At 39.7% G+C, this 27,307-nt stretch overlaps 1 protein-coding gene across 5 annotated transcripts in view; it reads right to left on the bottom strand.

Moving 5' to 3' along the window:
* KHDRBS3 (KH RNA binding domain containing, signal transduction associated 3) overlaps nucleotides 1-27,307 on the bottom strand; it is a 155,545-nt gene that overhangs the window by 17,971 nt on the left and 110,267 nt on the right. The window lies entirely within an intron of this gene.

Raw genomic sequence — 27,307 nt, 5'->3', positions numbered from 1 at the left:
AAAAGTGCTCTCTCCTCCTACCCCCTCCCCCCTTAATTCTCTTTGTTTTCCATTCTGGTAACCCCAGCTTGGTTACTTTTGATGTACTGGGCTCTGTCTTCTGAATATCTCCATTTTTCTACCATATTTGATAGCTCTTCATGCGTTGGTGCTATTGAGCCATTTATGGACTTTTTGATTCTCAATTCCTTAACTCATTCGGTCTTTATGGGTTTATGGATGTGATGTCTTCTTGTCCATATGACAAATTATTTATTTTATAATCACCTTCTAGTCTTTGAGTTTGTTCTCTCAAGTTAGTTTTTCAGTGTGTTGAATCTGTTTCTTGAATTCTTAGTAAATTTTGGATATATGTTCAATTTGAGATCCTCAGTCTGCTGCTCTGTGAGTGCTACCCCTTGTTTAAAACAGCTTTCTTCAGGTGGTTGTGGAAAAGGGATAGAATATCGGGTGGGATATGCAAGTAATGTGTCTCCTGTGTTTGGGGCTTCCCCTCTGGGTGGTACTATCTGAGGTTTGGCTTCGCATGGTTACAGCTTTACTCTGGGAGTAAACATTGCTGAGTGAGCCCTAACGGGTTAGAGGCTAGACCAGCCGAGCTGGGTTATGACATAAATACCCCAAGTCTCAGCGTGCTCCTTGCTTACAGCCATGGGTGGAGGGGTTCGGTCTCCCCTAAACCACTGTCCCACTACAGTACCCTTCTAACTGAGGTTTTGTTTGTTTTTTCATAGATCTGGTTTCACTTGCTTCCTCTTTCTCGGGAAACTTTCAAAACTTTTTGCTGTCATGTTATGGGATTTTAAGAAGGGCAGTAGGTGACGCAGATGTTTTGAGTTCATTTTCTTGATTCAATCTTCTTTTCTTCTTTTAAGTCCTTTTTAGTTTACACTGCATTTAGACAATCTTTTAATCCTCAAAACCCGTCTGAAGTTGACATGTTGTTTAATTTCACAGGTAAGAAAAATAAGGCCAGGATTTGGGAACTATGTCTAATTAATATTTGTCTCTATAGTAATTATTCCTGGCACACAGTAGCATTCCAAAAACAAAGCAATAAAAGAAAGAGCAATAGGAACCCAAGGACTGAGTGCTCATGACTCAATGGATAGTTGTAATAACAATGCTTTGTTGCAATGGCTGTGACAATTGTTTTGGGGGCAGGGGTAGTGAATCCATAAGTTAAATTCGTAACTTCTATGCTGTTTGAATTTAACATAAAAAGGGTTGACATTTTTCCTGATTATTTTGGCTCATTCCTTTAAGAAAAATCTTATCTGTAATCATTATGATAAAAATGAATATTTTAGCAAACATTGAACAAATTCTTATTATATGACAGGAAAAATTGAAGGACTGAACACCCATAACCCAGATAATAGCTCCATACTGGCTTTCTACTCAGGAGGCTTTAATGCTTATATAACCATTAAAATTTTTTTATAGATAAAGCAGAATAAATGAAAAGCAATATTTAAAATGACACATTGGGACTACTCTTATTTTCCCATTATCATAGATAGCTGAAAGATGAAATTGCTTCAGGGTAATTGGCTAAAAAAAAAAAAAAATTCCAATCTGCTTTCAATAAGTCTTACTTATCTAATAGTTCTTTCAAAACATTTAATAATATTTCTGCAGGAAGATACTGAATAGTAAGTTTCAGGATCAGGATGGACGAGTTGGACGGAAGAAGAGTTACAAAGTCTCATCATCTGACCACGCTTTGCTTCACTGTGGTCCCTCCTTGATATTTGTTCACTAGAGCTCCTACTAGGAGTTATTCTTCTAACTGTGCTGTTATCATGTCATCTGGGAAAAGAGATGGTGACAACTTCATTCACTCCCGTCTTCTGTGTTTTCTAAGTGTGTTCAGACTAAATGTAGAGTTGTCAATAATCATTTACCCCCCTCCACCCAGGCATTCCACAGTTAAACAGGACAGCTCTGACGTGTGGAGGCAGGGGAGCCGCCTCTCTTCGGAGGCACACTGGGCATTCGAAGTGCCTACTGTGTGGCAGGCACACAGTTAGGAGATTTATGCCCCCGAGGAGCTCACCGTGTGAACTGCCATTCATTTGCTGGGAAGGCTGCGGGAGGTTCAGAACGTGTTAGGTAACTTGCTTTATTCTCCTCTGTGGCTGGATGCATCTCTACTCCATCTCTCTCCCTCAGAGCATTGATACATACGCCTCTTCAAAAGGCCCAGAGCAGTGGTTTTCAGTCCCCGAGACACTACAGAGCATGCACCAAGTCAAACTATTTTCATGATAATAATAAGACGTCATTCGTCTGTTTCTCTGTGCTGACCTTTGTACCAAATGTGGTGGGTAAAACTGTTAGAGCTTAGCAAGAATCAAGGCAGTAGCACCAAATCACACTAGTAAGGTTTTGGGTTTTCTGTTTGTTTGTTTTTTTAGGTAGTTTCTTTTAAAAATGTCCTTGATGAAGTAGTACAAATCACTTATTTTAATCAATCTCAGTTATGAAGCATCACCGTTAAATGACTCTGGATGATGAAATCACAAGTACGCTGGCAGCAGCCCTGTGGCCGCTGCAGTATTAATGGGGGCCTCAGGGGAAGTATCTGGGCAACCACTGATGCGGGGGCCCACCTAGCTGCTTTTTTCACAGAGCATCGTTTTTACTGGAAAGATTGAACGGCAGACAAACTATGGTTATTTGGACTCAGATATTTGGCAGATGTTTTCTCAAAAATGAATGAAGTGAACCTGTCACTTGAAGAAAAACAACTGACAGTATGTTCCCAATGACAAAATTCAAGGTTTCAAGTATGAACTAGAATTTTGGAACACTAGTGTTTACCACTGTAAACTGACAGCAAGCCAATACTTACAGACTTCTGTGTTCAGCCTGGTGGTGATAACAAATATGATGTTTTAACATTACATAATGAAACGTGTCGCAGCATGGTAAAAATATGCCTAACTTGGTGAACCCATATTTTTCCAATAACCCATGCATGATATTACAAAATCCATCGAGTGTAACAAAGACCAAGTGATTTTAACGTAACGGAGTATGAAAACTTTACTGATATGATATGATTTCAGATCTACACTGCAACTAACCTTTAAGAAACTACCACGTGCCAAGTTTTGGTGGAGTTTCAAAGAATATCCACAATTATGTGCAAGGCTATCAAAATGTTTTCCCCTTTTCTCACTACATATTTTTTCATTTCAAATACTTCAACGAAAACAACCTATCACATCAGACTGAATGCAGAAGCAGATATAAGAATCCAGCTGCTATTAAGCCAGACATTAAAGAGATTTGCAAAAATATAAAACCATGCCACAATTCTTACTAATTATTTTTTGTTTATGAAAACAGTGATTTCCCATAAAAATAAATTATTTATATTAACATGTAATGGGTTGATTATATATTTCATGATTAATACATATTTTTAAATATTCTCTTTTAATTTTGAATATGGCAAGTATCAACAGTTATCAACCAGATAAGAGTGAAGCACTCTGGCCCTCACTCATTTTTGAAGCTGTAAAAAGGAGTCGTGAGACTAAAAACTTGAACCATGGGCGTAGGACGCTTGGCCGCAGCACGTCTGAGGAGGGCAGAGCCAGTACTACGCACTCGCCTGAACAATGATTCTTTCATCTGGAAAACTGTCTCCTTGTCCATTTGGTGATGAGAGAGGACGCGCTCGCTCACAGAGTCAGCCCGGGGGACAGAGCCCAATGTCACAACTGCTTAGCCTCACACCTCACACTATTCTGTCATTAAAAACCCATCTTCTGGGTCAGATAAGCAAAAAATAAAAGGGAGAAAGAGAAACTTATTGGAAACAAGACAAATATGTAGATTCCCCTGAAGCTATGAGGAACAGTTTTAACATGGGAATAGCTTCAATTCCCTCAAACACTATGCCATTTTCTAGCGCCAAGAATGTAAGAAAACAGAAACATATACTTAGATTTGAATAACTTTCTTTAAGAATTAAAAATTATATACATTTGCCAATAATTGGAATATTTAAAAATTCAATTTAAAGGGCCAGATACAGTTTAGTCAGAGAATCCCTCTCTCTGAGAAGAGAGAAAGGTTCGATAATTCTGACAGCTCGCAAAAACTGAAGGTCTGATTTTGGGTTTACAGACCTTTCAGAGTCGATACTGGGAACCTGACCACTAGACAGTCCCTTGCTGAGGAGAACAAGGTTCACAGGGGACGGAAAACAGGCAAATTTAAAATTTATGTTCCAATGTTTCTTAAGCTCGGAAATAAGATTTGGTTAAAAAGAGTAAGTGAAAAACAGGGCTTAAAACAATTTGGGGCTTTATCCTTGGTCCCAATTCAAATAAGAGTTAACAAAAGTTTCAGCTTACACGGAATCCTATTTTAAGAGATGTGTCCACGTCAAGTACAGACACCATAAAAACAGTCTTAAAATTGCAATTGAAAATTCGTCTCCCACTTTATTTTCAGGGTCGAACAGGATTTTAAAATGATAGACTGGAAAGTAAAAAGAATCAATGAAACTGTTATATTTAAATATTTCATAATCATCTTCTTTTGTAAAACACAGGCTATTAAAATCAGAATTTTACTATGACATTAATAATAGTTTATATTTCTATAGATTTTACACGAGAAATACATTCACTTAACTTAATGAAAGTCTTGTCTTTGTTCTAGCTGCCCATTTCCGTCTGCCATTCATGTGCAATCTGAAGCCCACTTGCTCTAAGTGCAAAGGCCTGACTACACAGCACAGAGAGAACTGTGGACTCAGTGAGTCTGGGCTCCACCACTTCCAACTGTTGTAGCCATTTACCGAACCAAACAGTATGAGTCAAGCATTTCATGCATTCATTCACTCAGGTGCTCATTCATTCACTCATCCATTCATTCACTCATGCGTTCATTCATTCATTCATTCATATATTTATTCACTCATGGATATAATTTACTGAAAAATATTTAAGAAACAAAACAAATTCACTACCTTCATAAAACTTGTATTGTAATGGCAGAGACAGACAATGAACTGTTTATATCTAAATACTTGGTAAGAAGGAGGACTGAGAAGGAGAAGAGCAGCTGAGAGAGACTGAAAGAAGCAGAATAAAGTTGTCATCTTATAACCTAGTCAGAGAACCCTCTCTAATAAGGTGCCATACAGGCTGAGACTGGAGCTGTAGAGACACTCTGAGGGAACAGTATTCTGGGTGGAGGGACTGTCACAGGCCCAAGTCCAAAGGTGGGGACATTCTTGCCCGTTTGTGGATCAGAAAGGCAGTGCAGCTGGAGCAGAGGGGACGAGCAGGAGGTGGCAGTGAGAAGGCAGAGGTGGACCACGTAGGGTCACAAGGCCATTGAAAGGCTTTGGCTTCTTGTTTGTTAGTTTTTCTGCTGAGTAAAATGGGGAGTTACTAGATGCTTCCATGGCTCCAAGGAAAAAAGAGTGCTGCCACTTACTGAGAGGGGCAGAATATGGGGCAGAAAGAGCTCTCTGGGCAGGGAGCGATCAGGAGTTCAGTGGGGGACGTGTTAGGTTTGAGAGGCCTCTTAGCAAGGCGTCTGGGAGGAGAAATCCAGAAGTCAGGGGAGAGGGCTGAACTGGAGACACAGAGCTGGAGTCATCATCACATAAAAGATACTTATGACCATGGGACGGCATGAGATCACTCAGAGAATACGCACAGATGGAGAGAGCTCAGTTTTTTGGGTTAAAGGTTGACATCAGTTCTTTTCATTTGCTTTCTTTTTTAATTAAACTTATTTGGCTGACATTGATTAGCAAAATTATATAGGTTTCAAGTGTATAATTCTGTAATATGTCATGTATATATTGCTTTGTATGATCACCACGCAGAATTAGTTCTCCTTCCATCACCAGATATTTGACCTCCTTTACCCTCTTCTTACCCTCTGGAAACCACTAAACTATTGTCTGTGTCTATGAGTTTTTGTTTCTTTGTTTGTTTGTCTCGTTTATTTGTTGATTTCAGTTTTATATCCCACATATGAGTGAAGTCATACGGTTCTTGACTTTTTCTGACTTATTTCACTTAGCATGATAATCTCAAAATCCATATGTGTTGCTGCAAATGGCAGGATTTCATCTTTTCTTATGGCAGAGTAGCAGTCCTTTGTGTGTATGTACCATCTTCTTTATCCAACTATCTCACTTTGTTTTGAATCCTGTTCTTCCATTTACGAGCAGTGCAGTCTGGGGCAGGCAGCTTAATCTTTTTGAGTTCCAGCTTGTAGAAATGTCTGACACATAAACAGTGCTCAATAAAAACACTGAAAGAAGGAATGAATGAAGTATCTGGCGATAGTTACCGCTCAGTAAGTGTCAATTGCAGATGTGTCTTCTATGATAAGGTGATAGTGAATGAGTAATTATTAAATTAGTTCACATACACAAAAGGCTTTTCACTCGCCTGCCACTTAGTACAAAATAAAGGGTGATAATTAGTCTTAACCCTATTGTTGTCATTAAGTTTGCAAAGCCTCATTTCAGATGTAACAATTACTCTGCCAAATAAAAAGGTTTTAAATTCTAACATAAGTTTGCCAGAGAGTCAGAGACACAGTTTGCCATTTACAGCTGGTCTCTTGCCTCTCTACTGTGACAGACTTCTAATTTGACCTCACTACACAGTACAGGAACTTACTGGTACTTTGCTTGCACCAAAGGGAAGAAACTGACCTTGAGAGGTCACTGACCCAGCCCCTGGCCTTCAGGCTAAATTGTCTTCATTATCTGAGAGAGATGATTCTCTCTCCACTTTCAAAGACTTCCAGGAATGAAGCCTGAATCACCTGTCACAGTAACACACCTGAGCAGGCCTGCCAGCAAGTTCTTGTTTCATGTTTGACCTTAAGCTCTCGTGAGACACTCAGATTCCTTTTTGTCTTATTCTGTTCTGCACGGAGTTTGACAGTGAAAAAGGTCACACAGGGAGCAGGAGCGGGGATGTGCCCTGGGAGCCCTGGGCAGGCCTAATGCCAAGGAAGACCCACTGCACCCACTCCTACCTGGGGCTGGGCCTGGGCACACAGACATTCACACGAAGATGCCCGTGAACCCCAGGGCCCAGATACCACCTTCTTCATTCAGCATCTATTCAACAGACATTTATGGAACACCTACTACGTGCTGGGCATGGGTGATGCCACAGTGAACAAGATCTGGTCTTTGTGATAAAACATGGTGAGTTCAGTGTGCAATTTAGACACACACAAACAGGCCAAGGGAGCAGGGTGGAACTGGGAAGCCAGAGTTCTGGGGGACACAGAGCTGGGGTGACTGGGAAGCTTCCTGGAAGAAGAAAAGTCTAAACTCACACCTGAGAGAAGATCCAGACACAAAGGAAGGAAAGACGCAATCCAAGCACAAGAACAATACTCAGTCTGCCTTGCTGATGAGAGAGCAGAGCAGCGAGCGATTCAGAGACATCAAGCAGTTCCTCTAAAGTCAAGTGGCTAGAACGCCATGGCGTCAGGACAGACATCCAGGTGCTCTGACTTCTAAGAGTAGATTCTTTCCACACCACATGCTTTTCACTATGATCTCATCTGACTATCAATCACGACATTCTCAAAGGATTAGGAAAGGTGTTTGGGTACTTTTTCAAAAAGCCATGTAGTTCAGGGAGATAAAACGAGAGGACTGGAAGTAAGATATCCCATAGTCAAAAGAAAATGCCAGAGGAGGAACTGTTCTGTTGGTTACACGGCTGTACACATATGCACACACTCACTGAACTATACACTTCAGGTGGGTGTGAATTTATGCTCTTTGCTGTGTGTACATTATATCTCAGAAAATAATTTATATATTAAAGGGGAAGACACAATGTTGCCTATTTAGCATGTACTTTCCCTTTCTTTCTTATCAAAAGACTCCTTGTAAGAGTGAGGTGCTAGAGATAGTGTATCAATACAAAAAACGCCACCTCTCAGCCACTTCTGCAGATGAAGTCACCAGAAAGACAGGAGCAAAAGCTTCTGGGAGTAAAGCTTCCAGGAAATTTCCCAACAGAAGGAGGACCGCCCCCAGGAGGTGTGGCTTTTTACTCTTCTCCCTTCTTCCTGCTGAACCCCCGCTTGGCGGCTGGAACTACAACAGCCACCTAGAGACTAAGACAAGCCCTATGATACAAAGCGAGGGGTTAAGGATGGTGAGAAAGAAAGGAAGAGGCATGGGTCCTTAGTAACCATAAGGAATTGTCACTTTGTCTGTAGCTGCTTACATTCTTACGTAAGAAAAAAATGAACCTCTAAATTTTTTTTTTTTTTAATTTATGGTTGATTGAGACCTTATCCTAGTCCTAAAAGACAGAAGACTGGATTCTGAAATAAAGGATGCTGAGTAGCTCGGTTTTTCTGATGCAGAGACATCCAACTATGCCTCCTTATTTTAACAGAAAACACCTCTGTTGTGTTACTCCTTTCTATCAAAAAGTTCCTGAAGAGGTTACAGAGGGTTCTACCGAATTAAAAACTTAGATTTCTGATTAGATTCCAAGGAAAAGGAAAGAGTAAAAAGAAGAGTTTTATTTCCGCGTCTCTTTCGTTCACTCTGTGCCCCTTTCCCTTCCTCTGACACACCTGAGTCTCTCACGCCAAGAAGTCTCAGTGATGCTCGGTGTGTCAGTTTCACAGCAACAACCTGACACTGGTGCTGTGATGTGTGTGCAGTGCCAAGTTTACTTTCTTGATATGCTCACACTTTCACTTCTCAGTGGGTTTCTCATCTTATTGTAATCAGTTGAGAAGACAGCATAGAGTTAATAGTTAAGAACCAGGCTTTGGAGTCAAACAAACATATTATCAGAATCTAGGCTCCCGCATTTGCTTTACGTGTAAGTGGAGGCAAAATTAATTCAATTTTTCTGTAAAATAGTTTCAAAAATAAAATTTCCATAGAATGCTGTGAGGTTTTTAAACAAGATAATGTTACCTGCATATATTAAGCTCTTATTCAAGAACAGCTGTTATCAATATTATTAAAGCAGAGGTTCTTTCTAAATAAGTGATATTTTTCCCAGAGTGCTTAATTTGATGTTGTATTTGATGCTATTTTTGCTTAGCAAGAGTGATACAAGTCTAACATAAAATGCAACGATAACTAATAGCTTCCTTCTATTTGCCACTACTCTGCAATTTTATAATTTTATTTAACTTTCGGGAAGCTAAGTACTATTTTGTCCGTTCACTTTATTAACTAAACATACGGTTTCATAAGGTTTGCGGTTGGCTTGCTCAAGGTCACACAATAAATGACAGAGCTGGATTCAGAGTGAGACCTGACTTTGGACTCAAGCTTCAGTATTTCTATTGTGGCTGTTAATTTCAACATCAAATTAATTTCTCAGAAACACTGACATTTAGAACTAAGATTTCTTAGCAAGAAACACAGGGAACAGATCTATTTTTTTATAACTTCACTTTTCTGGCAAAAGATGATTTATGAATTACATATACCATCAATAGACATCCCAAGAGATTTTAATGAAAATTCTTTGCATAAAGCATCAAAACTACATGTTAGAATGTGACAGGACAACATTGTCACCACAGACCGGGGTTACAGGGAAGCGCTGAGAGTAAGAAAAGGGTCCCCAAGTGAGGAGGAGGCTGGGAAAGCTGCTGAGAAGTAATTTTGAAAGAATAAAATATGTACCCACAAGTTTAAAAAATCTAAGATGATTCTGGAACCGAGAACAGAATAAAGGTTGGGTTCATGACCGATTTATTTGTATTTCCCTCTGTGAGACCAGGTCCGACGATGCCTCGTGCCAAGGCAGGCCGTTTTCTGGTACTGGGGTCTCTGGCTCTTCCAACAGCATCCGGCATGGTCTATCAATATTTATGAGCAGTTCCCAGTGTTTTGGGAGGTCATTTGTGAATGGGATTTGTTCGTGGGACCTTGAACTTGTTTTTGCAACCAATACTTCCATCTGCTATACTGAGGAATCTTTGGGGGGAGATTTCTCATAGGTACATTTGACAGTTGGCCTCCAAAGTCACTATCTATTCCCCTTTAAGAAAATGTGAATGTGATGTGCAATGGTTGTGCGTGTGAAATATTTGTGTATGTGAGACTGGGAGGAACCTCATTTGACTTTTTATGGGACTGTCAGCAACCATGTGAGGCAGTGTTAAGCTAGCAAATGGTTTTCAGTATTTTTGGAAAATCTGGTCGCACATTAACTTGTATCAATCTGCATATCAAATTATTCAGTCTCATTCTTCAAAGATGTAGAATTAAAATACTTTAAACTACAATACCCACAGCAATTGTATTTAAATTCAAAGTCAACCTCAAGAAATTCAGATAGGAATAACTACTTTGTTTTAAAATTACTGATGTGAAGTAAAATTGCACCTCTCCATAGTTATTCAGTAAATATTAATTGAGTATTTTCTATATTTGGGCACTGTGCTAGGAACTGGGGGACATGACAGTGAAGAAATTTAAAGAAAAAGACACTGATCAGAGAATTACTTCGCTATAAAATTGAAGTTATGAAGGGAAATTGCTTGGTATTATGAGAGAAAATAATTATAGCACATTTGAAAAAAAAAATCACTCCAGCTGCAGTATGGAGAAGTGATAGGTCAGAGGTCACAAGTGGGGGTGGGGCGAGCAGCAAGAGGGCTACTGCTTCTCCAGAAGCAAAATGACGTTAGCTTGGATCGTGGTGGCCAGGGGTACGAGACCATCTTGGTCTCTGAGGGCCAAGAAATCTAGAAAAACTCCTGAGCCTGCTATTCAGTTCCACCACAAAATGGCCTCTCTGGTCTTTCTCGGGACACTTCGTGTCCCCTCCTTGGGCTGGATTCCAGGCCTCAGCCTCACAAGGAACTAGTTATTCCCAGCACGTACCAAGTCATTTCCCTTCACAGGGCCCTTCACACAGCATTTGTTCCCTTCTCCTCCTCTGGTTTGCTTGGTAACATGCTCATCTACTATTTAGTGACACTGGAAGCAGATAACTTCTAAACAATAATTCACGCATTAGATTGGATGCACTTTTTAAGAAGTTTTCTTTATCCACTCATCTACTGAAGGATACTTTGGTTGTTTCCATGTCTTGGCCACCATAAATAAGGAAATAAGGCCATTTGTGATAACATGGATGGATCTTGAAATTATCATGCTAAACGAAATAAGTCAGACAGAAAAAGTCAAGAACCATATGGCTTCACTCATAAGTGGGATATAAAACTGAGAGCAACAAAGGAACAAGACAAACAAAGAAACAAAAACTCATAGAGACTACAGTTTAGTGGTTACCAGAGGCTAAGGGGGGAGGGGAGTGGTCGAAAGGGAAAAGGGGGTCAAAAGGGGGTGGTAGATGAGGGTAAAGGGGTTCAAATATATGGTGATGGAAGGAGAACTGACTGGGGTGGTGAACACACAATAAATTAAAAAAAAAGAAAGAAAGAAAGAAAGAAAGCTACTCTGAAGACTGTTACATAAAGATTTTCCTGGATACATATTCTCATTTCTCTTGTATAAAATTATTAGGGGTGGAATTACTGGTTTCTAAAGTAGATATACGTTTAACTTTTAAAGAGACTGCCGGATTTCCCATAGTTGTGCCATTGTAAACATGTCTGAGTTCTAGTTGCCTTAGGACTTTGTCAACATTTGGAGCCACTGGTGCAGGAGGGGAATGGTATCCCGCTGAGGTTTCAGTATGCATCTGCATGTCCTTTATGACCAGTGACTTTGAACCCTTCAAATATTCTTCCTGCCTATTTGAATATATACTTGAATGAACTTTCTGATCTAGGTTTTTGCCTATTGTAAAAACTGGGTTGCTTATATTTTTCTTATTGAGTTGCACAGTTTCTTTATGTAGTTTAGATAAACTCTTTCCTCAGATATACGTGCTATAAATGGTTTGCCTGACTGGCTTATCCATTTCTTTTCAATGATGTCCTTTGATTAAGAGATGTTTTAAATTTTGATACAGTCAAATTTAGAAGTTTTTTCTTCTGTGATTTGTGTTTATTTCAATTTTTCCTGCTAGGAGCTTTATAAATTTAACTTTCAATCTGAAGTTATAAACCATCTCAAATTAACACTGGTAAATAATGAGAGGTGTGGATGGTTTGGGGGTGGGGGGAGGATCAAAGCTATCCCCACAGACACTTGTATCTAATTGTTACAGCATTACTTACTGAAAAGACAATTCTTTACTCACTGAATCGCTTTCATGCCCTTGAAAGCAATTATGTGTAGGTCTATTTCTGGATATTCATTGATCTATCATAGATCCTTTCACATGACCACAGTGTCTTCATTACAGTGGTTTTATAAATCTGGAAGTCAGTAGAATATTCCAAAATGTTCTTCATTATTAAGATTGTTTTGGCTATTCTATGTTCTCTGACATAAAATATATTTTAGAACCAGATTGTCATTTTGTACAAAAAAAAAGAAAAAAGAAAAGAAAGCCTGCAGGGCTCTTGATTGGAATTAGACTAAATTTACAGATAATTTTGGGAAGAATCGACAACTTTATCAATATTGAATCTCCCAATGCACAGACACGGGGCATCTGCATTCAGATCGGTATTCACGACTTTCTACAAGCAATGTTTCACTAACAGTGGCCAGTCTAGAGGTCTTGAACATTTTTTGTTAAAATTATCCCGAAGAATCCTCACACATCACTGGTGGGAATTGAAAATGGTAAAGCCACACTGAAAAACTGTGGAGCAGTTTCTTACAAAGTTAAGCATAAAGTTACCATTGGATCCAGCAATCCCACTTCTAGATATCTACCCAAGGGGGATGAGAACAAGTCCACACAAAGACCTGCACGTAAACATTCACAGCGGCACTATTCACAGCAGCTAAGAAGTGAAAACAACCCCAGTTACCCACCACCTAGGACATGTGTAAACCAAATGGGGTATACCCACCAATGCAATACCATCCAGCAATAAAAAGGAATGAAATACTAATGAATGCTACACTGTGGATGTATTTCAAAAACGTTCTGCGAAGTGAAAAATATCTGATGTAAAATACAGTTTAATTACCTGTATATGAAATGTCCAGAAAAGGGAAATCTATAAAAATGAAAATGAGACTGATGGTTCCCTAGGGCTGGGACAAGGAAAGGGTACCATTGTGACGGGTAGGAGGAAACTGAATAGAATGATGAAAATACTCCAAAATGGGATCCTTCGAATATTCATTTAAAGAGTGAATTTTATGGCATGTAAGATATATATCAGTAAGTGGTTTGAAAATGATCTAAGTATTTTATATTTTTAATGCTCTTTCTAAGACATTATCTTCCAATTGTTAATGTATAAAAATACATGATTTGTAGACTGACTGTATTACAACTGAGGAACTAACATCAGTTTGAGTGTTTTTTTTTTTTTTAGTGAACCCTTTAGGAGTTTTGATTATATAATTATGTCATCTGTGAATAAAGATAGTTTTACTTCTTCCTTTTCAATCTGTATGCCTATGATTCATTTTTACTTGCCTTACTGCATTGAATAGGTTTTTTGGTACAAAGCTGAATGTGAGTGTGAGCAAATTTGTCTATTCCCAGTCTTAGCAGGAAGGCATTAAATGTTTCAATTAAGTATGATGTTAGAGTGTGTGTGTGTGTGTGTGTGTGTGTGCGCGCGCGCGCTAAATTTTGTCAAATTTTTTCCTGCATTTATAGAAGTGATAATTTTTCTCCATTACTTATTTAATGTGAATTATATTGATTTATTTTCTTACGTTATATAAATCTTGCATTGCTGAGATAAACTCTACTTGGTCATGATACATTAATCCTTTTATACATTATTATTTTTGGTTGGCTAATATAAGTTGGTAAAAGAATTTGCATCTGTGTCATGAAGGATCTTGGTCTGTAGTTTTTCTCTCGTAATGTCCTTCTCTAGTTTGGGTGTGAGGGTTACTGTAGCCACATTAAAGGCAATGGGGAGTGATCTCATCTTGACTTTGTGTGATACTGTTATTATTTCTTCCTTAAAGGTCTGACAGGATTCATTAGGAAAGCCATTTGAGCCTAGAGTTTTATTTCTGGGAAAGGTTTTTTACGGATATTTCCATTTCATTAATGGATACCAGACAATACGAGTTTTCTAGTCCTTCGTGTGTAAATTTTCACAAATTAGGTTTTTGAAAAGTATTTGTCCACTTTTTCTGAGTTGTAAAATACATTGGAATAAAGTTGGTCATCCTCTCGCTATCCTTTTCTTGTGACCAGAATCTGGAGCAATGTTCCCACTTTAATTCCTAATCGTAATTTCAGTTTTTCTAGTTCTTTTTTCTCACTCGATCAGTCATACTCAGTTTATCAATTTTAACAATTTGATCAAAGAACCAACATTTGCTTCACTGATTTTCTTCATTGTCAGTTTTCAATCTCATTAATTTCTAGTCTTATCTTTATTCTTTCCTTTTTTCTACTACCTTCGGTTTAATTTGTTCTTCCTTGGTAGCTCTTAGGATGACATGTGATTGATTTTACAGCTTCTTTTTTAAATTCCTTTTACTCCTTGCCTTTTTTCCCTCTGTGTGTGTGTGTGCATGTTTGGATCATTTCTCTTCAAGTTCTCTTATAATTTCCTCTATCTTGTACAATCTACTAATAAGCCCACTGAAATAATTATTCATCTCTAATATTGTAATTTTTCATTTCTAGAATTTCTACTTGGCTCTTTCTTCAGTTTCCATCTGCCGAATTCCTATTTGTTCACCCACTTTCTTGATGCTTTGCACAATATCCTTTAGCCTACTTATCAGATACATTTTTAAGATCCTGTCTGACAGTTCTAATATCTGGGCTCTCTGTTCCCTTTGACTATTTACTCTCTTGACTCTGGGTCATATTTTCTTATCTCATAACTTTTTATTAAATGATGGATGCTTATGAAGAAGAACAGAGAGAATAAGATAAATAAGATTTACATATGCAAAGAACTTATCTCTTCTTGTGTCAAGTTCTATTGCTGCATTAGTTTTCTATTTCTGTTGTAACAAATTACTACAAATTTAGCAACTCAAATAACACACATTTCTTATGCTGTATTCTATAGGATAGAAGTCTCACTGGGTTAAAATTGAGGTATTGGCAGGACCGCATTCCTTTCTGGAGGCTCTAGGGGAGAAGCTGTTTCCTGGCCCTTTCCAGTTTCTAGAGGAGCCCACATTCTCTTGCGTGTGACCCCCTTCCTCCACCTTCCACGCCGGCAACAACTGCATCTTTCAGTGCCTTCCTTTCATTGCTACATACACTTCTGACTGCCTCCTGTGTGATTTTTTTAAAGGGCGCTTGTGATTACCATGGGCCCGCCCAGATACTCTAGGATAATCACCCCACATCAAGGTTCTTTATTGAATCACATCTGTAAAGTCCGTTTTGCCATGTAAGGGAATATATGCACAGGTTCTGGGGATTACGTTGTAGATATTTTCGAGAACCATATTTTGCCTACCAAAGATGCTTATAGAACAAGTATCCGTGTGTCTAGGCAAAAGTCTTCTCCTGCTAACTTCATAGTATTAAGTTTGCAAGCTCCTTTAATCATACTGGGATAAATTTTAGATAGGAAGAAGTTATGACAACACATTCTTGAAAAGTTAAAATGTTCTGTTCCAAATTATTCAAAAATATTTTATTCCAGGGCACCCAGTTGGCTCAGTGGTTGGAGCGCGGTGCTCATAACACCAAGGTCGCCGGTTCAATTCCCACATGGGCCAGTGAGCTGTGCCCTCCACAACTAGATTGAAAACAATGACCTGACTTGGAGTTGAGCTGCATCCCCCACAATTAGACTGAAAATAACGACTTGACATGGAGCTGATGGGCCTGGAAAAACACACTGTTCCTCAATATTACCCAATAACAATTTTTAAAAATATATTCCAAAGAGAAATATGAAGTTTTCTATTAGAAGAATTTGAAATTATAAATTCAAATGGAAGGAAACTGTAACTTTAAGGATGCCAGAATACATGAGACTGCCATCAGACGGCTTCTGCACAGACCACTGCTCCCACAGATATCCCCGTAGGCAAACTCCAAGCTTAACCATCTACTGCGTTTCCCCAAAAATAAACCTAGCTGGACAATCAGCTCTAACACTAATCTCTAATCTTTTGGAGCAACAATTAACATAAGACCCGGTTTTATGTTATACAAGACCCAGTCTTATATTAAAATAAGACCGGGTCTTATGTTAATTGTTGCTCCAAAAGATGCGTTAGAGATGACAGTCCGGCTAGGTCTTATTTTCAGGGAAACAACGGTATTTGCTCCATGAAGCTGAATGTGACTGTCATGTTTAGTTATGACTACCACTAGAATTTAAGCACTACGAGGGCAGAGATCTGTATCCTTTCTGTTCACCAATACTTATCAAGTACCTAGGACAGTTCTTGATATACAGTAGGTACTCAATGTTTGCTGAACAAGTCAATGAAGACATTACAGAAATGCCAATAATTTATTTCTTTGGGAAACAAACATTTACTTAGCAACTATCTGATGCTAGGCACTGTGAAAAGTGCTTCTTATATAACACCTCATTTGTATACTAATTACTAATCAAGAACAGCAGTTCTCAACCATGGCTGCCCATCCAAAGGGTCTGCAGAGTTTAAAATTTTTTCAGGTAGCTGCGCTACATCAAGACCCAGATTAAAATAATCAGCAAGCAGGAGACTGAGGGGAGCACCTACTTTTTTCCCCCCTCTCTTTTTAATGCTGTGTAAACGACTTCCATGCTGCCAGAATTGAGAACCATGTCCATTATCACATCAGACTTTTAGGGGCACCAGACTTCTTACGACGTTCCCGATAAAGAAACTTTTAAAACAGATGCAGACTTCTTAAGTGCAATTAATTTAACTGAGAAACACAGACAGATCACTTTTCTGTTCAGTCCTGTACTAGGTGCTGGAGGTATAAAGATGGTGGCAAAAGAGACCCGGGCATTGAGGGGCTCTCGGTGTGAAGAGGAGACAGTGTCTCAGTAGTCCAGGAGGTACTACTGGAGAATAGAGGCAAAAAGAGAGAATTCTGGCACCACAGAAGATTGGCTCAGCACTTGACAGAACATGTAAGGAGTGGGATGTGAGGTGAGGAGACCGGGAAAGCCTCATGAAGGAAGTCACTACTGATTACCGACTCAGGGAGCGGCTGTGCTGATGCAAGCCGTCTGGCAAGGAGGAAAATGTAAAGAAAAGCCAACAATCCTATTTGCACCATTTTGGAAAAGTCTTCCGTAAAAAACTGCATGTCATTTTTTTATAGAAGTATGCCAAATAACGGCATGCCTTTAAAAAGTATATGTGAAGAAAATAATTGAAGGAGCCATGGGAAATTTGATGACACTAAATTTACTCTCATAGTTCATGCTATGAGATCTATTTAATGTGTAATTGAGTAAATTATAAATGAACCACAACTGGACAATTCAATAGAAGTTTAGACGGTAGGAGAAGGTGACTGGACATGAGGCCAGGTCGAGAGAGGTTTCGCTAATGTGATGGTTTCTAACAGACAGAACGGTTCTGTATTAATCCTTTAACTCATTCTATTTCAACGTGAATTGTTATACTTGGTAGGATTACAAACTGCCAAGGCTGAACACTACCCCCGACTCTCAAAAATCCCCTTGTTTTTTAATTTGCCGGACATGCTCTCATCCCTCTGTAATCACATTTTCCTTGATCAGAAACTTGGAACCATCCAAGGAGAAGCACTGCAGTTGTATAACATATGGGATGTAACCATATGTTACATATGTCTTTTCAAAATTTAAAAAATTTGAATCTGTGACACTGAGCCCCAAGGGTTTTAGGTAAAGGGTTACAGAACTTTAATGGGTGCTGATGGCAGCGCTTACCATGCGCCAGGCACGGTTCAAAGTGCTTTCCATATAGTCACTCAGTTAACTTGAGGACAACTCTGTGAGGTAGTCACTGTGATCAGTACCCCCAAAAGCCCAGGTTAAATAACTCGACTGCATTCACACTACTAGCAAACAGCCGAGCGATGACTTAAAGCCAGGCCGTCTGGCTCAGTCAAGGAAAACCCACTTCATTCTCTCTCACTGAGCTGTGATTAGCCTTATCCAACGTACTGTTTCATCTATATTACTTTGGCCAAGTTGATACGCATAGATTTTTTTGTTTGTTTCATATCTAAAATGTCTTATGTCTTTCCCTAAATTTGCTGGGAACCGCCTATCCTTTGTATATTTACACTGTCAAATACTCATTCACTATATACTGTGTTTCCCCGAAAATAAGACTGGATCTTATGTTAATTTTGTATTATATTTATATTATATGTATATATATATATTTATATTATATTAAAGTTTCTCGCGGCCGTACGTAAGGTCAGAACAGGAGGTACAGACAAGCAGTGATGCACAGAGCTCAGGTGGCCGGGGTTCACATGCTGGCTCTCGCACTTCCTCTCCGTGGACCTCCGGAAAGTTCCAAAATAACTGTGCCTCAATGTCCTCGTCTATGAAACGGATAACAATAGGGAGGTACCGTTATAAGGCTGTCAAATGCTGAGAACAGCATGTGGCACCCAGGACATGTGACCTTAGTTAAATTTCTTGATCTTCTACTGCGGAACTTACACCTGCTGTCTCATATAATCATACTCACAAGTCAAATAGCTCTGCCATCGTTTTACAGACGACAAAAGAAGAATCAGAGAAGTGAAGTAACTTGGCCCAAATCATACAGCTGAGGAAGTGATGGAGCTGGGATTCAAATCTAGGGCTGTGGGGTTTCACAGCCCACAGTCTTTTCATTAAATCATGCCACCTAATTTTAAGAGTTGGTAATTATACAAAAAGAATGTCATTTTCTTTCACTAAAAAGAGTGCAGGATTTGTTAAGAAAATTCTTCTAAACATCAATAAAGATACATTTTAAGAATTTATGAAACAGAGAAAAAAACACACAAGGAGATTCATGGAATAGATCTTTACCTAACAGACCTTACGATTCTGTATAAAGATTTAAAACGGGGGGTCTGATAGTCAACACATCCACTTTTCTGGAACCCTGTCACATACTGTATGTTTTAGTAACGAGCTGCGTGGCCTGGTACGTTCAGTGCGGCATCTGTCACCGCTCTGAATGGCTGATCATAACACTGCTGCAGTCTTCTCCATGCTATTAAGCAGATGGCAGCACTAAGTCTAAATGATGTAGTACAAGTCCCTGGCGGACTTTGTTTGCACATACAGCCATTATTCTGCAATTCCTTAGTGATAAATCTCGCGTACTCTCAAGAACATTAAAGAGTGAGCTGACAGTGGCATGCTTCCGCCGTGCCGTGTGCTTCCACACAGGCGGAAAGCATGCGTGAAGGTGTCACGTGGTGACGACGGGTGTCTGGTACTCTACATGTACAGGAATAGGTTTTGTTTCTTACCGTATGCTTTCAAGTTAAGCAAAAGGGCATGGACCCTAAAGAGAACTGGGTGTCAGGCCTGACTTATTAGCTTTGTGACGCTGATCAAGCTCACATTCTTTGAGCATCGGTTTCCGTCTTTGTGAAGTTAAGGACTGACAACCTTACAGAGGTTCGTGGCAATTACGTGGATCGGTAACCACGATATCATCTAACGGAGTAGTAGCTGGGACCTGATAAGTACCCAGTAGATATTTTATTCCTTCCAAGTTTATTAACTTAATGAACCCTTTTTTTCCTATTAGTTTAATGCTAAGGAATTTCCTGATGAAACTATAAAACTTCTTCGCTTATTTCCAATACAGTCGAGGGACCAAGTTTGGTAGGAGGGTGCTGCAAGTCAGGGTGAAGCCCAGACACGGTTCACAGATTCACTGTGTCAGCTTTTGGTTTCCACCGTGACACACAACGGCTGATTCACGTACTAGAGAAACAGACGCCAGGCGCAGTGGCGGCCCAACCTCAGCCCTTCAGGACCCACATGCAGGACTTCTACCACCTGGGCACCCCACCTGCCTGGTTGTGACTTAACGTCACTCTGTACTGATTGTAACTGGAATGCATTCATTGTAACTGAGTTACAGCCATAATATTCATACAATTGTGTGCTGGATATGCTAACTTTTACAATAACTTTAAAAACGCAACATTACTACTGTAAAAAGTCAGCCCTTGTGCCACCCGAAACCATGCTGTGAAACAGCAGTGACAGGTGTGCTCTCTGAAAAACAATGCATACTGCAAAGAGAATGGACTGGGACCAGCAGTGTCACTGAGTGTGTGACTGACTAGGGCACTCGCTGGACCTCTCTGTGTCTGTTTTCTCAGGAGTAAAATGGAGATAATCCGCCTCTTAAGGTGAAAATTAAGACGAGAGGGTGTGTGTGTACATGCCCGTACCCCATACATATCTATCCTAATGCAACAAACACACAACAGTAGACGGTCAACAACGACAATTATCGTCAGAGGTACTTGTTGTGCATGTTAAAGCTTCAGCCTCGGTTCTTCCTTCCTTTTTCCCTTTTAGGTTGGAGCTTCACCTTTTTGCTATAACCCTCACCTTTCTTCTTCTTCTTCTTCTTCTTTTTTTTGGGTCAGTGTTTACGTAACACTGTATTGGAAGTATGTGTATGTCGATACTTTATAGTATTTGTGCTAAGAGGTTCCTGCAGCAAGTAGCCAAAAACTAGGTAAAAGTATATTTGACCACAATTTTAATTAAGGCATGGTTAAGAAACTCTTAATCCAGGCCAAACCTTTACTACTTTTTGAATTCCAAAACCACCAGCCCTAGTACAACACAGTAGTATCTTCCAAGAGATAGTCGTACTGATGTTTAAAGAGTTACATCTTAAATGGAACAAGAGGCCATTGTTTCCAAAGTGAAAATTCCAAATTATGTTCAGCCCGTGGTAGGTCGGCTCTTCAGAAGACATTATTGGACATATAATGCATATAATTATTGCCGACAGAAGGAACAGCAAACCACAGAACAGGCATTTGGCAACATTAATTTTTGTCTCGTTGCTTTCCTTGGAATTGGCACTTGAAAACACCCCAAGAATACTCACAGCTTCTGACAGCTTCCATTACTCTGCCTATTGGGGTCAAGAGGCTTAGGTATTGCTTTGTCACAAAAACAAATTAATGATTTTATATATACAATGGATTATTACTCCACCATACCATGAAATACTACCATTTGCGACAACATGGATGGATCTCGAGATTATTATGCGAAGTGAAATAAGTCACAAAAAATTGAGAACTATATGATTTCCCTCACATATGGGATATAAAACTGACAGCAACAAACAAACAAACAAGACTCATAGACACAGACAACAGTATGGTGGTTACCAAAGGGTAAGGGGGGGAAGGGGTGGTAAAAGAGGGTACTGGGGGGGTCAAATATATGGTGATGGAAGGAGAACTGACTCTTGGTGGTGAACACACAATGTGATATAGAGATGATGTATTATAGAATTGTACACTTGAAACCTATATAATGTTACTCACCAATGTCACCCCAATAAATTTAATAAAAAATTTTAAAAATTTCTTAGCTGGACAACGGTTTTTATTAGAGTGGTGCAAAATTGCGGTTTAAAAGGTTAAAAATAATTGCAAAAACCGCAATTACTTTTGCACCCACCTAATAGAGTCTGACAAAGCCTCGGCTCGGCTCAAGCACTTTGCAGCTGTGCATTCTTAACCATCACAACCCTCAATTTCCATACAAGGAAAACTCAGAATGTGTGGCCATTATGGAAAGAGGAGAGAGTCTGTATAAAGAACACAGGCAGCCATTATTCCTAATTCCTTTTCAGGCAATTTTAAGTGTTTTCCTGAAAATCATAGCGATTTTGGAGGACGAAATTAAATATGTACTTGAAAGTACAGTCAAACCACAAAGTGCTATGGGAAATTAGTATGTCAATATCAAACCCATCTAGAAACTAAGTATTTTCCCCACATAATCATCCACTTACGCTCAGGGGGCTATCAGCACATTTTTGAAATCTTTTTTGTTCTTTCTTTATTATCACTACAGGAATCAAATATTTCTTTGGAGAACTTACAGCTATTCAGAAACACAGACCACAACATTATGATATTTTAAATAAAAATTATATGTAAGGTGTAAACATGATGATTTGACATGGTTATTACCATCAAGCTCACTGCCTTCTCCTCACAGTTACCTGTTTGTGTGTGATGAGAGCACCTTAAACCTACTCTCTCAGCAAATTTCTAGAAGTCAATGCACTATTATACTAACTATAGTCATCATACTGTGAGCTGTGATTGCTAGTAGAATGATAAACAAGGCGGCAAATGAAAATTAATTCCACATAGTTTAGAATGAGATGAATATGTTTACAATGAATTTCCAGGAGTCAAAACCATGATTTCTAAGAAGGCTCAAGTCATGTCAGGGGAGGGGCAGGTCCCTGAGGGCGGAGGCCATTTATCACTTGCTCTTTCTTACTCCCGAGAGCTAGTCAGGAGCTGAGTGTCCACAGGAATTAATCAATAACTATTCTGAGCCCGTGTCTATTAGGAAAATTCCAATATTGTAAAGAATAGTTCCTATTTCTCTGCACAGGCACCGCGTTGACAGCTTGTTCCTCCGTAAATGTGTGAAGTTAGATAAACAACGCTTTGTTTTACACTACAATACCAGCACTATGGAGGTCATTACAAAAATCGATGGGGAAATGAACTATGCCAAATTCTCTATCAGTCTGCAGGGATTCTCACTGGTACTCTAATGTTAACACAGGGTGTATGAAAATTGGGAGAAAAAAAATCCTAAATTGAAAAGCCTCCTGAGAGAGTCCATGGTCTCCGCAACATTTTCATAAAATGATTATGGTTTACGAAGTTTACTAGTCGTTACAAGGAACCTGTCACACACAGCAGATGGTAACTACCCAACAGCCAGCCACACCACCTACTGTCTTGTTCTATTTTCTTTTCAAGGGGGTCTGGCTAATCCAAGTTCATGGAGACTATCGACACTGACCATCTCTGCGGGGAGAACGTCCCCCGCCTCTCTCTTCCCATCCTCCCTGTAAATCGTTTCCTCACACAGTCCTTCCCGATTTACCAGTTCCTGAAAGGAGAAGCAGAAGTAATTTAGAGCTGCAGGGCAGAGGGTGGGAACGAGGGTTTTCTCAGTGCTGACTCCCTTAAATAATGTGCTAACTGCCTCACATAAGCCATCTCAGGTAGTTCCCTGCAGAGAAGACCTGGGGGATGACACACCTCCCCCACCTGATTCACAATGACTGCGGGCTTTCCCATCTCATTCAACCTTCGGGTCGACCCTCTAAAGAAAAAGCTAGGTTACACATTTTACAAACTGAAGCTTAGAAAGGCAAAACAGCCTGCCCAAAGTCACCTAACCAGTACACGTTAAAGGTGGGACCCAAACACAGGTCTGGTCAGACCTGTAACCACTATGGCCCAGGTCACCAAGCGTTTCTGATGACACATGTCCATCAGAAAGAGAACCGTTTTTGAGCTTGTAATTGTAATTGTTTATGTATAAGGTATACTATATAGTATTAAGTTATATCCTACACACATCACGAGATATCAAAACAGAAATTTAAAAAGGATGCTCACCACTGACGCTCTCTCGTTTTCTTTCTGTGTCTAGTGTGTTGACTTGCCTACCCGAGGGCGTGTGTGCCCTGATCCGAGACACTACATAGCCAGGCTTCTAACTCTGCGCTTCCCCAGACAAATTTGTAAGTTAAAGGTCTGTAATAGCTACATACATTTTAAAAAAGTAAGAAGAAAGAGGTGATATTCATTGTAATAAGATGTGTGTTTTAGATTCTTTATTTCATACTAAGTTTGGACTCGACACATTGCAAGTGTTCAACGGCCACATGGGCAGGGGGCTGCCACAGTGGACAGCGCAGTTTTAACTTCTGCTCAGGCCTCCTTCTACTACATCAAGATGTGTCAAAGAACATTCTCAGAGCAGCTTTGTAACATTAAAAAAAAATACCAAGTAAAGAATTCTGCAGTAATACAGAACTATATGAGGTCTGACAATTCAGTTCGTGAACTCATCCTAGAAAAAGTGCTACATACCTCATTGCTGAATATCACTATGGTCACCTTCGAAGCACCTCCCTTGGGAAGCTATGCACTGATCCCAGCACCTAGTCCACCCTTCAAAGCAATTTTGGAACTCTTTTTCTTGAATGGCAATCAGAACTGTCATCATATTACCCTTAATGTCCTAAATGTCATCAAAATGTCTTCCTTTCAATATTCCCTTTATCTTCGGGTAAAGAAAGAAGTCATTGGGGGCCATCAGGTGGGTAGGGAGGGTGTTCCAATACAGTTATTTGTTTACTGGCTAAAAACTCCCTCACAGACAGTGCCGTGTGAGCTGGAGCATTGTTGTGAGGCAAGAGCCATGAATTGTTGGTGAAAAGTTCAGGTCGTCTAACTTTTTCACGCAGACTTTGCAGCACTTCCAAATAGAAAACTTGGTTAACTGTTTGTCCAGCTGGTAATTATTCATAATGAGTAATCCCTCTGAGATCAAAAAAGGTTAGCAACATCATTGCAACAAAGTTTGTGAACTTAATTGTCAGAACTCGTATAACGACAGCATAGAACGTACTTTCAAATTTTGAATTGAGAGAACTATTGAAGTATGGAATTAATTTTGTAAGACCTGAAATGTGAAAATCATGGAATTTTAGACTGCAGAACAATACGTGTTACATGGTATGATCAATTAGCGACGATTAAGGCTCCTCGAGTATAGTGGCAGTAAATGCTATTTGCTGGAAGAATCTAATGTAAAATTGGAGAAACCAAGTTCTTGATTTCGTTCGTCTCAGTGTACAACACCAATAGGCAGCACAGATTACGTTCTTAGGTTTAATTAAGGTAGGCCAGGTCTGCTAAGGCGACACACACCCAGTTCAGATGGAAGCATGATTCCTAAGGGATTCGAAAGCATCTCCAAGTACCAGGTTTTTGAATACTGTAAACAGCACATACTAATAGGAATTAGTTGTAGCAACTGAAATAAAAAAACATTACAAAAGGGGCGCTGAAAGAGGATGGAGCAGGGCACAAAGAGGGTGCTTTGGACTAAGATGGACTTGAACGCTGCTCAGCCTTCCGAGTTTGCATAAGCGATGTAACCTCTCTGAACCTGTATACGAGGGACTGGCATGCTTAAACTTGACTTTTGCAATATTTCAGGGCATGCTGAGAGGAAAGAGAATTTATATGAAGTCCCTGAAGTGGCACCAAGCACACAGGAAAGACACACTACCTGCAGACGACGGTGACTGTGATTTCCTTGCTAATTCCCACTATTTAATCCTAGGGATGATTTGAATATTTGCTGCCCTAACCGGTTTATACTAGATTTCTAATTCTGAGAATATGGTGTTGTGCATCAACCAATGCTAGAAGTGTGCATGTTACGAGCTGAATTGTGGTCCCTCCCGTATGCTGACGCACTAAGCCCCAGCACCTCAGGATGTGACTTCATTTGGAGACAGGCCTTAAAGGGGGATTAAGTTAAAATGAGGCCTTGTGTGGGCCCTGATCCAATCTGCCTGGCGTCCTTATAAGCAAAGACACGTGGATACACAGAGACAGCAGGGATGCGTGCACATGAGGACACACAGCAGGGGCCCCGCGCACCTGCAAGTCCAGGAGAGGCCAAGAGAAACCTGCCAACACCTTGATCTTGAACTTCCAACCTCTATAACCGTGAGAAGAAATTTCTTTGTTTGCGCCACCAGCCTGTGGTATTCTGTCATGGCAACGCCAGCTAACTAACAGTGTTTAACACCATTTCCTCCCACGACTCCACAATGGAGCTGCTTCACTTGTATTTACAACGGAGCAGCCGCGAGCGCTGTGGAGGACGACACGCGCAGTCACCCAGACCGGGGATACACGTTTGGCTCCTTCGCTTCTAAGTTGCATGATCTTAGACAAATTACCTCATTTTTGTGAACCACCGTGTTCTTTTTCTTTAAAAGGACTGATGTCTATTTCACAGGTCATGAGAATTAAATAAATATTCAGAATTCCTAGCAGTGGTTTCTATGTTTGCCAACGTGGGCAATTTTCATACTCTCTCTACTCATTCAGTAAAATGAGTTGTAGCATTGAAAAGCTCACTTCAAAGAAGGTAAGTTGGCTGTCATACAAGATGTTTCTGTAAGTGAGTCTCCCCTGACATTTATAGGGCTTACAATTTATAATGTATCAACCTCTAAATTGGTCTCTGCCTCTAGGTTCACATCCGTCATCTACCTCCATACTGCCATCTAGTTCATTTCTCTGAATCCAAGTCGAAACATGCCATGCCCTTGCATGTAACTCTTCGATGGCTCCCTGATGCTGCCCCAGGTCCCTCCCTGAGTTGGCAACTTGTGCTCATGCCTACATCTCTCTCCTGTGCATCACACCCTTGATTTCTACAACACAACGTGGAATTCTCAGACAACACTTACTGTTCCGTGCACAAAGCTACCAACAAAAACGACCAGTTGAGAGGCAGCCTTTAAAGACCATGTAATTGTTACAAGTTATATAAGAAAAAAAAAAATGACACGAGCAACATGAAAATAAAATTTTATATCTCTGTCAACCTCAGTATGAGAGTTAACACGTAAAAGCATCTGCTCAAAGCTTGCCTGGTATTGTCTGAGTTCAAAAGTGAATTTATGTTTCATCAAAATAACTACATAGTCCATCTTTTTTATGCTTCATAAGCCAATATTTTATTTGGTGTACGCCTATCTTTGTCCTCCACTAAGAAGTAAACATAAAGCAAGAGGTTTATAGGCTTTTAGGAAAACATTCTGAACAGAATAAACACTGATTTCATATACCAATGAACATCAAGGTGTATTATCAGAAGCAGTAACTATAAAACTCTCTTTTGCCTCTGAGAACACATTTATTTCTGGGTAAATATTTATTTACAAAATGAATGGGAACTAACTCATTATTCACGAATAGGAATTGGAAGTTGTTAGCAAACAGGAGCATTGCAGCTCCTGTGTAGGAAAAGGAAATCTCCTACGAATACGATACAAAACTTTTGGAGTTTTCTTCCCCAGGTACTGACAGCGTAAGATATTTACACATTTCAGATGGGATTTTGGACCTTAGGACCTGAAGGACCACAAACTTTTAGACATTATTTCCCCTCAGAACATACTGAACACTTAAATTGTAAGAGCAAATAAAATTGCAATTTTTATTTCCCAAGCCTTATTAAACCTACAGTGAAT

This window comes from Rhinolophus ferrumequinum, chromosome 14, assembly GCF_004115265.2.
Source record: "Rhinolophus ferrumequinum isolate MPI-CBG mRhiFer1 chromosome 14, mRhiFer1_v1.p, whole genome shotgun sequence".
In the NCBI taxonomy this organism is placed as follows: domain Eukaryota; kingdom Metazoa; phylum Chordata; class Mammalia; order Chiroptera; family Rhinolophidae; genus Rhinolophus; species Rhinolophus ferrumequinum.
This window is presented reverse-complemented; position numbering and strand designations above follow the sequence as displayed.